Genomic DNA, 8,749 nt, shown 5'->3' on the forward strand with positions numbered 1-8,749 from the left:
AGGTCAGTACCCTCCCAGCAAGTATAAGAAATATTGCCAGAATAAAAGTGGAAGCCTTCAAGAAAAACCTGGATAGTTTTCAGCAACAAGAGTTGGACCAATCAGGCTGTAGTGGATATGTGGGCCTGCAGGCAGCCTGTTGGACCAAGCTCTCACAAGTTAAGCCTGGCCCCAGGCTGGGCTTAGGGAGTAGTAGAACTCCCAGAACCCCATTCAGGTACAATCCAGGTAGCAATTTTAGACTGTAGAAATGTAATCCAGAAACCTTTCTGTAGTGAGATCACTTGGAGATAGATACGTATCTTCTCTAGAAGAGTCAAGAGAATTGACATTATTTCTCATTATTTTTGCAGCAGTTTCTACTAGGTAAATACTCTGGAGCTCGATATCACATTCTTTTGACTTTGTGATAAACATGAAGAATTTTATTAGCCATCTGTTGTCGAGTTATGGCATCTTCCTTCCCACTTTCACCTGATATGATATTCTCTCTGTAATGTTACAAAAGTTCTTAACATGTGCCTATGTTTGTAGACAACTGACTTCCTTGAAGATATCCTCCATTTTGGAAATTAGGTTTCCAATCAGTAGCTGGTTTTTATTCGTTTCCAGGTAAGTACATGTTTGAAGGAATGCTTGGCATTTCTCTTCATTACTTGGTCTCCTTACCTTAGAACCTTGTTTGGTGGAGTAGTGGTGAGAAATGTCTTTTCTACTTTGAAAATTAACAGAGTAGGTGTGATGGTACTGTAGATGCAGTCATCTACAATATACACAATATAGTCATCTATATATACACAATATGCTAATATATTATAATATTAATTTATACTTGAGAAAATTCCCGTTTTGAGTGAACAGATGTTAAAATTTATGAATGCGTCTGTTGGGTTGACCGCTGAATGTAATGGACTTGAGTCGAGGACGGGTTGAATACAAATAATCGCCAACAGAACCTAACCTACCCTATGCCTATATATGCACAATATGCTAATATAGCATAATATTAATTTATATTTGAGAAAATTCCTGTTTTGAATGAACAGCATGTTAAAATTTATGAATGCGTCTGTGGGGTCGACCGCTGGATGTAATAGACTTGAGTCGAGGACGGGTTGAATAATTGGCAACAGAACCTAAATACCTAACATAACTTAACCTGCGCCTAAACATGCACAATATCCTAAATATATAATCATATTCATTTATACTTGAGAAAATTCATAATTTGAATGAACAGCATGTTAAACTTGATTCTGTCTTTGGGGTCGGCCGCTGGATGGAATGGACACAGCCTGAGGACGGGTTGGTTGGATTTTCATTATTGTTTATATGTTTTGCTTCACCCACCTTTTCTTGGTTACAGTAGTCTCGGATCCACTTCTCCTTGCCCCATTTAAGAGGTGGAGGGGACATGTTTTGGCCTCTGGTCCCCGGGAGGGTGTGCAGTCAACTCAGGTAATTGACTGTCTGCCAAACAGGGGGAACTCTGGGACCTTTTTAAGTGGCTCCTGGGGGGTACCAGGCGGGCTGTGCCTGGTACCGGTACCTCCCAGTCACTCCACAAATTTACTATAAACATCATAAATCACTGTAAAATAAATTTTTCAGTAATTAATTTTTCAAATTAATAATTTTCAACTTTACACAAGTTTTCAAATATAAATTTTTGTTTCCCATTGCTTCTGATGACGTAGTAACGTACTGTTTACGTGTACGTATTTGGCTGATTAGACACACATAGTTTAGTGGGTTTTGAGTGTGAGAGGAGAGCGTGGGAGGTGGATGTGGCCAGAGTGTGGGTGTGTGGTGGGTGTCCTGGCTGAAGGGTCGTGTTGAGGGCAGGAACTGGACACGTCCAGTGTTACAGTGTTGGTGTTGGTCAAGGTTGAGGATGTGCGGTGTCTCTCAAGCCTCTCTACTGAACCACTCTTGCCATTAAACTGATGATGATGATGATTGATAAAGATTAAACCACCCAAGAGGTGGCATGGGCATGAATAGCCCGTAATGGTGATTATTGTTGTTGTTTTAGATTCAGCTACTCGGAACAAAAGTGGCAAGTGGCACAGGCTATGGTGAGCCCGTAGTGGACTTACCTGGCACAAAAGCGGGGCTAGTAGCACGGGCTATGGTGAGCCCGTAAAGGAGTTGGGATATTCGCGATAACCTTGTTACTGGCGAGGATTCGCTATCGACTACATATATTACCAGTCCTATAACAGACCTGACCATCCTATAGCAGGTCAAGAAGAAGTATTAACTGATGGATTGATTGATTAAGATTAAGCCAATTAGGGAGCCGGTCGGCCGAGCGGACAGCACGCTGGACTTGTGATCCTGTGGTCCTGGGTTCGTTCCCAGACGCCGGCGAGAAACAATGGGCAGATTTCTTTCACCCTATGTCCCTGTTACCTAGCAGTAAAATAGGTACCTGGGTGTTAGTCAGCTGTCACGGGCTTCTTCCTGGGAGTGGAGGCCTGGTCGAGGCCTGGGCCGCCGGGACACTACAAAAAAGCTTCGAAATCATCTCAAGATAACCTCAAGATAACCAGTAGGCGGTACGGGCATGAATAGCCCGTAACAGTATGTTCGATGCTATGGATCAAAATGACAGTTCCTTGGAGACGGCTAACATTGTCGTGGTTTAGGATGATTGGCCGTCGTCAGGTCCTGTGAGCAACGTGATTGGCCGTCGTCAGGTCCTGTGAGCAACGTGATTGGCCGTCGTCAGGTCCTGGAAGCAACGTGATTGGCCGTCGTCAGGTCCTGGAAGCAGCGTGATTGGCCGTCGTCAGGTCCTGGAAGCAACGTGATTGGTCGTCGTCAGGTCCTGTGAGCAACGTGATTGGCCGTCATCAGGTCCTGGGAGCAACGTGATTGGCCGTCATCAGATCCTATGAGCCACGTAATTGGCCGTCATCAGATCATGTGAGCCACGTGATTGGCCGTCGTCAGGTCCCGGGAAAAACATGATTGGTCGGCGACAGATCGGGCCCGGCAGCAACAAGAGATTATCAAGTCATTTAATACACAGATTTGATCACTAACATTTCCTTATATTCACTAAAACATGTAAATAAAGTATACATTATACACACCATAATAATCATACGCGGCATACACATTTTCGCTTAATTACAAATGATGTTATACTCTGCGAGGAGAAGATACACATCAGAGATAACTAGGAGTCAGGAGGAGAGACGAGAAGAGAAGAACAAGTCTACGGTAACTGGACAGTAAGTTTAACTAACGCCAGTTGTTGTTCAGGTATGATGTGCCGCTACATTATTCACTGAGGAGCGTTGGTTTACAACGGTGTAAATGTGGTGATAAACAAGGCGCCTGGCAACAGGTATGGCGCTACAACATGAACGGCGACATGTACGAGAGTTTGAGCTTCCCGGCAGCATTATCCAGGTGTAACTGGCCTCACCACGCGGCCAGACGTCAGTGTTCCTTTGACCAGCGTAGGGGGTGTAGTTTGCGTCCGCTTTTGCAACATGAAAGACTTTCTGTTTATCAAGATTCGCTAATAATGTAATTTCTTTTGACGGTTTTGAAGCTCATATTAGCAAGTTTATCTCAAAAAGACGATTTTGAAGCTGTCATCTGGCACACTAAGAACATTTAGTAATTTTGTTCTGCTTTCTATGAAGGAAATTGTTGACACGTCAAGGAAATAGGTAAGTAGCGAGTAAATTGTGTATTTCAGATTTCTTTACTTATCTATATATTTTCCTTCGTGGTTATGTTACCGTATTTTTATAAAAAGATATTATTTTACAAACTTGGCGGTGAGGTGTGTGTGTGTGCGTGTATGTGTGTGCGTGTATGTGTGTGTGTGTGTGTGTGTGTGTGTGTGTGTGTGTGTGTGTGTGTATGTGTGTGTGTGTGTGTGTGTGTGTGTGTGTGTGTGTGTGTGTGTGTGTGTGTGTGTGTGTGTGTGTGTGTGTGTGTGTGTGTGTGTGCCTCCCACAACGGTCACACTGCCACATGCTGACCACACGAGGCTTATACATCACAGGTGCCATCTGACTGGTCCAGGGTAAAGGCTCCAGCGGCTATACCTGCCGCTGCTGTTCAGGCCGCGAAGGCCCGCTAACAACAGTCCGTCGTAATAACCAACAAACATGGCGCTAACAACCTCTTCAATTTATACATTTCGAAAAATGGCGCCTCGAAGTCGTGGTGGCGGCCCCGGTCACCAAGGGTCCCGCGGCCGAGTGACTACCACCTTATATTAATATTGACACTAAATGTGGCATTTGGTGAAGGAAATGTTTCCACTGTGAGTGTATTAATGAGCCCTACCTGCCTTATTGAGGCTCCCAGCAACCTTGCAATAAATTGGGGGTTTCTTGGAACTGTGGAATATATTAGGCTTCCAGGAACCTTGCGAACAGGTCGGCATTTTCTTGCCCGCAAGTTACGTTTAAGATATTTTAGTCTTTGTCAGGACGACGGGAAACTTTATTGGCAGACATAACTCCTGCGAGGGCTTTGTGAGCTCTGACACACGCAGTGCTGGTGCTCACAGAGGTCGGCACCACTCCTGGTGCTCACAGAGGTCGGCACCACTCCTGGGGCTTACAGAGGTCGGCACCACTCCTGGTGCTCACAGAGGTCGGCACCACTCCTGGTGCTCACAGAGGTCGGCACCACTCCTGGTGCTCACAGAGGTCGGCACCACTCCTGGGGCTCACAGAGGTCGGCACCACTCCTGGGGCTCACAGAGGTCGGCACCACACCTGGTGCTCACAGAGGTCGGCACCACTCCTGGGGCTCACAGAAAGAAGCACTGAGCGCCGGGAGGCGACATCTCACATATGTAATACATATTCTGCTTGTGAAGTACTGTGGGGTGGGGGGGTTGGGATCCATATCTTTCTTCTTCCCCTCTTTTCTCACTCGTTTCCCCTCTCATTTCTTTCTCTTATCTACCCCCTCTCTCTCCTTCTCACACCATTCTTCTCATACACATTCCACCTTGCTCCATTCTTTCCCCGTCCCATCCCAAATCCTTATCCTGACCCCTTCCCAGTGCTGTATAGTCGTAATGGCCTGGCGCTCTCCCCTGATAGTTCTCTTCCCTTCCTTTCCCTTCTCCTTCCGTCTCTTCTAACGTCCCCCTCCATCTCCTCTCCCTATCTTTGCTCTGGTCTATTTCTGTCTGGATGCAACCCATCCTCCGAATTGACAGTTTAATACCAAGTGTAATAAGTACATCTCCTTACTGTCATACATAGTAGATATTTACACTTATGGGGCTGTTACATTTACCTCCCCATTTATTATCTGTTTTCTATTAAGACACTCAGAATTTTGAGATGAAGCTTTAAAGATCTATTGGAAAGTTTTAAATATCAGGAATTTATTTTTCAGTTTTATTAAACAGTAGAGATTTTATACAAAATTTAAAAATATCCTCAGTTACTTTACAATTTTTTGATATATTTTAGTTTTGTTTTATTAGTTTTATAAAACTGTAATATCAATATAGCTATAGGTTAAGTACTAATTGTAATTAAGAGGAATAAAATGCTTATCTTCAAACTCTAAGAAGGTTAGGTTAGGTCGTGGTTTTCTATTCAGCTTTTCAGGTAAACTCAAATGTTCACAATATATTTGACAATACAGTTTAATACTAAGTGAAAATAAATACAATTCCTGACAGCTATGAATAGTACATAATTGCATTTACTTGTGCTGTTACATTTACCTCCCCATTTTTGGAGGACGGCTGGAATTTTAGGATGAAGTTTTGAAGTTCAATTCGCAGTGTCAAGACCATAGGACTGGTAAGGCGGGAAGAGAAGGATGGGGGAGGATGTAGGACAACTTGAAAAGGATTAGGGTATGAGGGAGAGGAGGAGGTTACAGGTAAGTGGCCCAACCACTTTGGGGTTGATTGTGATGAGAAGTGATGGGTGAATGTGGTGGTGATGCGTGGTGGTTTAAGTAGCCACTCGCCGTTTTTCCTGTAGAGCTGAGCTTGGTTTTTTATCAGTGGTTGAGTGGAGTTTTTAAATTGTAGCGAGTAAACATTATACTCGCTCCAGTCTCTCATTATCTTAATGGCATAACTAATTAGCACTAATTACAGAAGCTATAATCCTTTCCCCATTTACAGGTAATACTCTTTTCATCCTGTTAGAGGGAGCTGAGGTGTAGTCACCAAATATAAGCAAGCGATATGAGAATAGCGAAGACCATTTGGTCACCATTTGGTCCGGGAGACATCTCCCGTCACGCAGGATGCAGTTGCGCCTCCACAGATCTCCAGTATCATCTTTTGATACTGGTAATGGCTCAAAAGGGCCACCACTTACGGGCTATTCATGCCCGTGCCACCTCTTGGGTGGCTTAATCTTCATCATCAATCGAATAGCGAACAGTACAATTTCCACAGTCAAGAATGTAGCAGTCGGCGTATGCAGTTCTAATCGTCTCCAAGACGCTACCTTTTCAACACAGAGCAGGCGGCAGACTAGGACCACATCCAGCTACAACGCTTTCATACAGAGCTCCGCGACTCCGGCCACACTCAGCTCTCTGCTCTGCTCCAAGCTCCGTCTCAACGTCCACGACACTGCTGTATCCAGGACTACTGAATAAACATGAAAACCCACTAAACACCGTGTATCTAATCTACTCAACAACGTAACATAATAGTACGTTACAAAATCCTTAATCGGTAGGTTTCAGGTCGTAGGATTTAGGTGTACAATGGGGCTGGTGGATGGCATTCGTCCTCTTGTGGTAGGTTGCTTAAGCTCCTGGGCCTGGGGTGGGCTCTGTCGTGGATGTATCTTCTTACCCTTTGTTGGAGGGCAACCCGCTCTCGCACAAGACAGCACATATATGACTTATATTTGCTTATTATAGTCAATATTTTGCTTATGAATAAGTATATAGGTGGTATATTCTAATTTATATATATTTTTCAAGGCATTAATTCTTCCTCCCGATTCGCTACAAACAAGTTTTAAATATTAGGAATTTCTTTTCAGTTTTATTAAACAATAGAGATTTTATACAAAATTTGACAATATCCTGAGTTACTTTACAATTTATTTAAATATTTTAGTTTTGTTTTATTATTTTTATAAACTGTAATATCAATATAGGTATAGGTTAAGTACCAATTGTAATTAAGAAGCAATAAAATGCTAATCTTAACATACTAAGAAGGTTACGTTAGGTCGTGATTTCCTATTCGGCTTTTCAGGTAAACTCAAATATTTACAATAAATTAGTATATCACATATGTACTTATTCATAAGCAAAATATTGTCTATAAGCAAGTGCGGGTTGCGGAGGGACATCCTCCTCGACCTGTAGGGGTAGTTGAGCATGCGTAGTGTTGAGTACAACAAAGGAGTCCTCTCGGTTTGGTATGTACAAGCGTTTTATTTTATATAGCTGTTAAATTTACTTGTCACTAGTTTTAAATATCAGGAATGTCTTTTTCAGTTTTATAAAACAATAGATATTATATACAATATTTGAAAATATTCTGAGTTACTTTACAATTTATTGAAATATTTTAGTTTTGTTTTATTAGTTTTATAAAACTGTAATATCATTATAGCTATAGGTTAATTACTAATTGTAATTAAGAAGCAATAAAATTCTTATCATCAAACTCTAAGAAGGTTAGATTAGGTCGTGGTTTTCTATTCAGTTTTTCAGGTAAACTCAAATACTCACAACATATTTGACAGTACTGTATATTACTAAGTGAAAATAAGTACAATTCCTGACTGCTAGGAATAGTACATAATTACACTTACTTGTGCTGTTACATTTACCTCCTCATTTTTGGAGGACGGGCTGTTGTATCTGTATCTATATGAATGCCTATCTGTCTCTTTTATTCTGTCTGTATATTCTGTTTCTGTCTCTATCTTTTTTGTTAAATTTCTTTTTGTTTCTGCTGCACGGTTATAAAAATAATATAATAGTCTACCATTGGCAAGTGGATGGTCTACCAGTAGGAGGAGCCAAGTTAGCAGTGTAATTTTTTTTAAATAATATAATAGTTACCCATTTGCTTTGAGAAATGCGCGGGTCATGGAAAACCTTTCAAACTGTGGGAGTGTCCCCTGATTTATGCTACTACAACCAAAATATGAGGAGCAAGAAAATTATATCTGTTTTACCGTGATTATTGAATGATGATGAATATTACTACAAGCTTCTATACCTCAAATGTTCGGGTGTATGGGGCCCATTCCATACCCCCTTGACCATCCCATGGTCTAGGGATGAGAACAGACTGACTGCCATTCTCTCTTATAGATCAGAATAATGCCAGGAGAAACTATGCTGATTTTTTTGCGGGTCACCGTAACGTGGCTAAAACATGTGACCCAACCCATATGTAACAAATGACGTGGAAGTGACGACGTCTCGGCCCGTCCTGGACCCTATATCACGTCGTAACTATATTTAATAACTCGATAAAGGCTTAGAATGTTGGACCTCTTTCAGTTTTATTATTTCATGTTTGTGGGTCGGGTTACTTGCTGAATTTACCTTGATTTTGTCAGGGAGCTATGGTAGGCGGGGAACTAAACCAGGCCTGGTCGAGGACCGGGCCGCGGGGACGCTAAGCCCCGAAATCATCTCAAGGCCTCATGGTAGGCGTAATGATGTCCACTACCCTGGTGGGGGAGTACAGTAGGCCTCCTGCCAGTGTTCCCGGGTGAATGTGTGCCCAACATGTTTAGGCGTAATAGGT

This window comes from Procambarus clarkii, chromosome 23 (genome assembly GCF_040958095.1).
Source record: "Procambarus clarkii isolate CNS0578487 chromosome 23, FALCON_Pclarkii_2.0, whole genome shotgun sequence".
Taxonomy (NCBI): domain Eukaryota; kingdom Metazoa; phylum Arthropoda; class Malacostraca; order Decapoda; family Cambaridae; genus Procambarus; species Procambarus clarkii.